The 8572-nt window shown below is 44.4% G+C and overlaps 1 protein-coding gene across 1 annotated transcript in view; it reads left to right on the plus strand.

The window, feature by feature from the left end:
- The window catches only part of NUDT9 (nudix hydrolase 9), a 38783-nt gene that overhangs the window by 1405 nt on the left and 28806 nt on the right, over positions 1-8572 (plus strand). The window lies entirely within an intron of this gene.

Consider the following 8572-nt stretch of genomic DNA (forward strand, 5'->3'; position numbering starts at 1 on the left):
AGCGCGTCGGTGAGTAGCGTTGGGTCAGCGGCAGAGTCCGCCTGAGCTCGGGCAGGGTGCGGCGAGTGCGCGGAGCGGCTGCTGCAGCCCCGACAGCAGGCTTTGATGGGCGCTGGTGGCGTGAGTTGCTCTGGCCGTGGTTCGCCTCCCAACAGAGGAGAACCGCTGGGGTCTGCAGGAGCTGGTGGCTGGGCAGCCTGGCTAATCCTCCTGTGCCAGCTCGGCTCTTTCATCAGGCGGCAGATGAGAACAGTTACTCTTCTTGCTATAGTTGGTCTCTGACTATTCTCTTTCCATTGGAGAGTGGTTTCTGTGAAAAATATATTTTCCAGGCTGATTAAAAAAAGACCCAAATTTGTGCATGAGTAAAGGCACGCGAGTGCTGCTGGCGCACATGCTACGTATCCATCCCAGGACAGTCTCACAGTGAAAATGAGTCTCTTGGCTTGCTGTTCTCTCATAACCGTGTCGCCCTTTTCTGATTCAACGCCATGTACCAAAGCTTACCTCCTTTCCTCTTGGCGTATAAAAAAGCTGCCCTTCAATGGGAAGCTGAGGCAGGCAGAACAATTCCTGAGAAACACCATCACCCCCATCCCCCCAAAACCTGAACTAGTGCAACCTCCTAGGTGATATAGGTCAGAGCGATCCCAGTTCAGATTTCGGAGGAACTGCTCTCCATGAGTTCAGAGAAAAGAGGGTCTAGGAGGGAGAGGAAAAGGCTGTACCAGCTCCCTCCTCCCCACCTGCCCAGCAGCTCTGGCCCGTACAGTATCTATACACGTCTCACACACTGCTGCCATACACCTCCTGCAGTGCACGAATGTGTTTCCCCATTACACAGTTTCCACCGGGTTTGTTTCAGTCTCTTTTTTTTGTGGTGCCTCTCTGCCTGTGGAGCAATAGGAGTAAGTCTTGCTCTCATTTTGCTGAAAGCTTGACTTGAGAATTTGAAAAGAGTTGGCTAGGAATGTTTTACAGGCTGTTAGAAAGACCTGATGAAAGAAATACGTGCCCTGAGAAGTACAGAGTCTGCTTAAATAACTGCCTTGCACAAAAGCAAGCACAGCTAGCCAACTGAGAATGCCCTCCGCCTCCAGCCCCACAGCTAAATAGCTCGTTTTTCCAGTTACATACTGCAGAGTTGTAACCTTGACTTCATGCTGCGTGCCAAGTTCACCTCTGTAGATGTGCATAATAATTCTAGGATTTCCTTTTTTCCTGAATACAACACAATTCTGCTGAAAAGCAGGAAGGTATTTTATAAATCCATGCTTATCTGAGAATGAGTGGCTTGGAGGTTTACAGTTCCACACAGAACACACACATACTATGTTTAGAAGGAGATGCACATTTATTCTGGAGTTTTTAAAGGTGAAAATGTCCAACTAAATAACACTGCTATTTGAGCTGGTGTGTTTGAGGAAGAACCAGAATACTATGCACAGGAAAATGGTGATGATTGTTATTATCTAAAATATAAACTCTTTAATGGGTTTGGGTTGTTATTCCCCACCCCTCACCATGTATTTCATTGAGGTCAGAGGTGGTGAAAATTCAGAAGCAAACAGCTGAAATGATTACATGATGTGCTGAACTGCCCGGAGTGCACTAGTTGTGATCAGCACAAACCATTTTAGGTTTTGCAGAAATACATCTCAGAAAATTCCAATTCAGCAATGCATTAGTGACTATTTCCTTAGTGGCACTGGGGACTGGAGCAAGCTCACTGCCCTGTTCTGTAAAGGTAGAAGGAATCGATGGGTAGACTGCTATTCTAAATGAGAAACTAATGCTTTTGTGCTCTTGTTTCTGGTTTGAGGAGTTAGTATGTATTGTGGCTCTCATCCAACACTGCTGGAAACCACTGAAAAGACTCCCATTGACTTCAGTAATAGTTTGATTAGGCTTTCAACCCACAAAAGATGCCATTGTTTAGTTTTGCTGCTATTGGGGGTTTTGGCACAGTGCTCCCCTCCTGCCCTCAGATACATATATCTAATAAGTCCTTGCAAGCAGTGATTTACATGTGTGATGTGTAATCTCTTATGGCAGAAAGAGGTTACCTGTTCCTGAACTTGGAGAGAATTTGAGGCTGGATTCCTGGTGATCCGTTGTGCCTGTTCTGGTTAATGCTTTTCCTCTGTTCTATTCGTAAATATAAAATAGCTTATGTGATTGGGCTCACTTAAAGACTTGAGTTTAAAACTATACTGGCTGTTTGGGTTAGCCATTGTAGAATCAGAAAGTATCTTCTAGAAAATGCAGTTAATATTTATAAAATTGCACTGGTTGGGAATTACATTTTGGGAAACGGAAATCTAGTTAGTCTCCTAATGTATTTGATTAAGTTTATTCAGCCATCTTCTTAGCTCTGCAACAATAATTTAAGAACACAAAAGATTAGCCTGTGTATGCTGTGCTGTGTGATGCGTATTAGTAGTGAAAGAGATGTCAGATTCCCATGTTTTGGACTGTATCTGAAGTTAGGCAATATAGAGCCTATGGAATTGGAAGTTTTGTAGCAGATTAGTGGTAATTTAAAATAATCTACAACAAAAGAATAAAGCCTGGATGACTGCTAAACTAGTTTGTTGGTTGGTTGGCTTAAGGGATCTGTAACACTTCATCATTTTTCTCCTTGCTGTAAAAGCTTATTAAACTGAGAAACCTAACAAATTAAAACATAGATTCCTAAAACTGGCCTTTATTGTCATGTATCTTTCTGCTGTCTATTTTTAATACGTCTTGTATCCAGGATTGATGTTAACAAACTAAGAAATACTTTCCAACTGTGCCCAGTCAGGCAAGGGATGGAGACTTTTTATCAGGCAGGGATGCTTTGAGACCAGGAGTGCCCTCTGAAAAACTAATTTAAACATATTGCTATTCCCTGATAGTAACAATACTCAAAAAAAAAAAAAAAAAAAGATAAGCAGATGTATGACTAAAGAGCCAACTGTGAAAGCTTAAAAGCTTAAATAGCTGATTTTTTTTTTTTTTTTTTTTTTCTCCAGTGAGACTCTTCAGGGGGGGAAAATGAAGTTGATTTGGTCCAAAAGAGAAATCACAACCTGACAGCTCAGAGACAAGACATAAGTTTGGGTGAAAAGGATCTTTGGGTGTTGAGTGACTGTGGCTTTGCTCAGTTAAATCCGTATGTGTCAGGTGTGTCTACAGGGTGAGATCCCACAGGAGCATAAGCACCTACTTTGAGGAGGCTTTGGATAGAGACTGAATGCCAGATAGTTGTATCTTGCCAAGAAGGTGTCATGCACTGAGTATAGGTTTGCACTGTGTCACTTGGCATCGGCCAGAGATGCTCGAGTTGGCTTCTGAGTGAAGAACAATCCCTTTCCCAAACCTGTTACTACAGAGCTGCACTAACACAGCTGCACCGCTGCCAGGCTTCAAGGTAGCAGATAAGCGTGGGGCTGTCTACATATGCAAAACACCTCTTGCTCAGGGTCTTTGAGCTAGCGCTGAGGTAGCTCAGCATTGCACAGCACAGAGATTATTTAAAACTGCCTTTAGAGTTTTGAGGGTCACGCTTTAGGATTTGGTTGGCTGCAACCCATATTGTGTGTTTAAGAACTTGCGAGGATCTGTGCTTTGTGTAGCTGTATATAGTGCGTCCAAAGTTTCATGACTTCTGAGGCTGCAGATGTAAAGACAGTGCTGTGTGTGACAGGGCAAGATTGAAACAATCCATGGCTTGAAAAATAACTATCTGAAAAATCTGTGCTGCTGCTTTCTTGTATATAGGCCTGGGCTATACACAGAGTTACATCATCCTGCTAAAGGAAAACACTCCTCTGTTCTGCACATGCTGCCATTCCTTCCCATTTATCTGTTCCTTGCTCTTGAGGAGAGAGAACGTGAAGTAAGCTACAGCCACTCCTGTCCCTAAATTGGTTACTGATTAATGATATGGATTTGGAACAAAATAACTCTTGTGAGTCAGGAATTCTTTATCTAGAAAATTAACATATAAACAGTGAGTATAAACTACGTTCATAAAATGTTGCATTTTTGAATGATTCTCAGCCACTCATTCCTGATGTTGCATCCATTACAGTTAAGACATATAAAAGGAATATCCTTTACATATCTCCATAGTCCTGTGCAGAGAACTCGCTTGAATTTCAGGAGGAACATAGCTGTGTTAACTGTAACAGTGCCTCTGTTAATTAGCGTGCTAATGTCAGATTGGTTTTATTCTTACATTCTTTGTCCTTGTGAGGAATATAATTTAGCTCATGCTCAGTAGAATATTCTTACTGCACTTATACTCTTTTAAATTTCCTAAGATGAGGAACAGTAATCAAATGAGTCATTTCAAACTGTCACAGTGGGATCCTGATGTCTCCTGTGGCCGTTGTTAGCTGTGTGGCCCAAGCAGAGCTTGCCTGGCCAAACAGAGATCTATCATATAACAGCTAGCCTGCATGTATAAAGTGCAGAGCCTTTGGGAAGCAGGATCTGCATCGTTATATCCCAGAGTAAAGGTTTTATTTTCTGAGTCAGAGCCATGGAAATCACATATTTTGTGTTGGTGACTTGAAAAAAAAGTTTGCATTTGGTATTCCCCTGTAAAATTAAACTTGGCTCAATTTATCTTCCTCAAAATATTTTACACTTTTTTTGGCTGAAAGTATTCATTACGTGATCTTCAATTTTTCACCTCTCTGAGTGAAGGTGTCAGTGCTATAAGGCTCAAAGAACTTCTTAGGGACTACATTCCAGTGGACTCTTCAAAAGAAAGCAGCAGCATTTCACCACCAAAGATACGAGGTTATCAAAAAATTAGTGCAAATTCATGCTTAGCATTTGGGTTTTTTTCCCATTAGAGATTACCTCATGATTAGCAGCTGGTAGGTATGAGTGAACATGAGTGTCTGGAATACCTTTATATAACACAGTTGCTATTGTCGCTGGATGATTTTTGAGCAATGAACGTATCTTCCTGTTGCAGCATCTGTTTAACTAGAATGTTTCTTGAAAAACATTTTTAGTGTGATGTTTTGGAAAATGATTGGCTACCAGCAGTGAACATTAGAAGGCTGAGAACACGGAGAGGAAATAGTTTGCATCAGAGCATGTTTACTCCTAGGAACACCTGGCTTGTTGGATAAGTGTAAGCTTCTTCATACTCTAATGGAGGTTTTCCAGTAAAACTGAGATTCTCTTAGTGGTGAGCTCAAACTGTAGCATATGTACAGAAAGCAAGAGACCTGCTTGGAAAAGACCAAAATGCATGGCCAGATACCAGATGAGAATGAAAGAATCAGAAAGGTTTAGGGTACCAAAATTTTGTTTCAGAACGGAATCTTGTCGACAGTTTTGCAACACTTTGAACAGCCGGTGATCTCAGATGCTTAATTTCAGTGGAGCGGTAGGGAAAAAACAACAAACCAAAACAAAAGACCCTTTCATTGAACTACTGGTCTCAGGACGTTCTGTGCATCTAGAAATCCATGTTCTGAAATGCTACCTAATATTGTGTATTTTTTAATGAGTACTGGCATTACCTGCAAGCATTAAAAATACTGGGAGTATTGCCCCAGTTGTGAGGTTGGGCCCTCAGTGCTAGCAGTCAGTAACAGTAAGATGTACAGCCATGATTTTCATTTGTAAGTGGCCTAGGTTTGTGACAAGAAACACAATTTGGAATGATTCTACTAACATTCTGAGTAAGATTCCAGGACTTTGGAAAAATGCAGCTGAGCCAGTGTCCAAAGAAGTGATCTGGGACTTTGCTGAAGAGACAGACCAGGCTGCAGTGCTGTGGGGATCTTTTATCCATGGTATTAGAAATTCATTAAGACTTGATGTGACAGAGATGAGCTAAGCCACTTAGAGACTCTCGAAAATTTTACCTATCATGATGAAGACGGTAATTATGAATGTTAAATATTGTCATTAAATATTGTTGTCAAATGTTGTTCTTTCCTTTAATAATGAGTCTCTCAAATTTGAGGCCAGTCAGGTCTGCATATATACTGGACAAACGCAAACTATCGCAGCTTCTCCTTTGTTTTATTCAGTGTTAATTTGGATGATGTCCTTGGAAGGGTTCTGTGTCTGTAAACTTCCACTCCTCTTGCAATGCAGGTGGTCTCAGCCATGCTGCCTGCCCAGCAGCTCTGTACCCAGGGACGCACTGCCCCTACGCTATGCCAGAGCATGTGCTGCCAGGCACAGTTATGGGCCAAAACTATGCCAGGAAGCATGACAATGCTTTGACAGTACGGATGACTGCAAAACAGTGCATGAGCATGGTGCTTGGCCGTGCTGGTTACAAACACAGCTATAGAGTTTGTGATACTAATAGTTCTCTTAAATGCCTCCCGCAGTGGGGAACAGAGCCTCTGTCAGCTAGCAAGGCTGTCACAGCAGTGGCATCTCCATGCTGGGTGCAGCAGCTCAAGGAATTCATAGCAAGAGCTATGTATGTATGTATGTATGTATACACCTGCCAGAGCTGGGGAAGGAGCTCCACAGACCTCTAATCAATGTCCCGGTGCTTTAGCTGCACCATTGCTCATCTTGTCTGCGGGGTACTGAGCCAGCTCCAGCAGAGAGATTCAGAGCTGCTAGGCACTTCCTACTTTGCTCTTGGAACGTCATTCTGTTCTTAATTAACACATCAGCATTTGTGCCAGACCCTAATTGCACAGCTTGGCAGTGCTGTCATTTTCCTGGCTCGGAGCTGCTGTCAGTGCTGTGGCTGAGACAGAGCGGGCAGGGAAGCGCCGACTCCAAGAGACACCTCGCAGGGAGGCAGAGCATGAGGTCAGAGTCGCTAGCCTGACTCACGACGAGTCCTAAGCCAGGATGTGAGGTACTGCTCTTCAAATTTGGGACTTGGCTGTAGGTGGCTGTATGAATCTTGCTTGCACAGGCTCCTGGTAGGCACCCATAATGACCAGACTTTGGGAGAAGCTTCAACTGTCTGTTGTGGCCAGCAAGAGAACTGAGGAGCCTGGGAGGCTTGATGGTTTGGTTCTGTCACTGGTGTTCAGGAGATGGCGGCTTAAATCCTTGCTTTTGCCTCTGTTTCTTTATGCCAAGCAGAAGACTTGCAGTCTCAGGAAACATGGAGAAGAGCAAGTGGCTCCCTGTTGCGACAGGTCTCTTAGCAAGAGCTGAATATGTAGCTCAGATAAAAGCAGAAGCAGCATAAGACAAAGCACTTCTTTCAGAGTAGAAGTAAGACATTAAATTACTGTTCTCAGATTTGGGGGATGCCTCTGAGGCAGGGAAAACAGACTTACAAAATAACTTGCTGAACATGCATGCAAATTTGCCACCTTTATCCTTCAGGGCTCCAAGCATGCTTCTCTCAAATGCTCTGGGGTTTGAAGGGTCTTAGTTTTAAATACAAACCATGTCTAATACTCTTTAATTGGCTTCTAACTTTTTTTTTCCATTTCCTGAAATTTGCAAGCCCCTTCCTTCTTTTTGTTTCTTGGCTACAGGCATCTTGTACTGTGAAGCAGAAGGTCCCAAGCTGGGAACTAGTGCTTTGACATCCCCTGAGTGTCCTGTTACAGGAATGTTGCATGAGCAAAATGGAAACCATTTTTGTGTCATTCGGCACATTTAGCAACCATTTGTGCTGCCAGCAGCATGAACTTCTACCTGTTGCCACCTAAGAGCAGGAGGAGCTGGATGACAAGGCCTCTCCCTTTTCTGAAGAACCTTAGTTCACAGAGCAACAGGAAATGCTCAGATGAGCAGGATGGGTCCTACTGGAAGCCACCCGCTTCCAGCTTTGTCCAAGGTGGCCGCGTGTTCAGGCCTCCCTCAGATGGCTGAGCCAGCAAGTGCCTGGCGCAGTCGGGAGCTGCACACGTAGGTGGAAAGATAACCTGTGCTCCGATCTGTTCTTTGACCCACATTTCATCAGGTGCTGCTCTCTTGTACCACAGGGCAAAGACCTTTGGGGTTTTCACCTCCTGCCCAGGGTGGGTCCCGTCAGAGCAGGCTGTAGGCTTGTGATGAGGAGCTGAGAGAAGGCTCATCTGGAGTCTTCCCCATGCACCCTCTGCCCCCTGGCCTGGTGCCCGCTTTTAATCCCTGGCCTTGGCCCCGGCCCTTGCGTGGGCTGTGCTGTCGGTGTGCCATGCCTGGCCCTGTACCTTGCTGATTCTGACATGGCTTCCTGGTGTGACCAGGGACCTGCCTCTTCCCTGCAGCCTGGCCTGGTGGTCAGCAGGCTCTGGCTGACCCTTTCACTGTTGTGGCACCTGCTCTGCTGTCCTTGATCAGGAGCAGTGGGGCAGCAGCCCGTGGGTGCGATGCCTGCCTCCCCTGCACCTGGAAGCCGCAGAGCAGGGCTGGGAAGGCAAAGCCCAGGACGACACAGGGATGCTGTTGCTGCAGCATCTTCTCCAGTCAGTGAGGCACCTTTCAGAGGAGTGGCATCCACAAAGCCTCAGTGAGGTGCACGTGCATTTGAAGAGATGGAAGGAAGTATATGGAGCCACATGTGTTATCCCATGTCTGTATCGGTGTAACTTTGAGCTGTGATGAATGTGTTAATTAGTTGAAATGAAGATGTATTTAG

Source organism: Opisthocomus hoazin, chromosome 5, assembly GCF_030867145.1.
Source record: "Opisthocomus hoazin isolate bOpiHoa1 chromosome 5, bOpiHoa1.hap1, whole genome shotgun sequence".
Lineage (NCBI taxonomy): Eukaryota > Metazoa > Chordata > Aves > Opisthocomiformes > Opisthocomidae > Opisthocomus > Opisthocomus hoazin.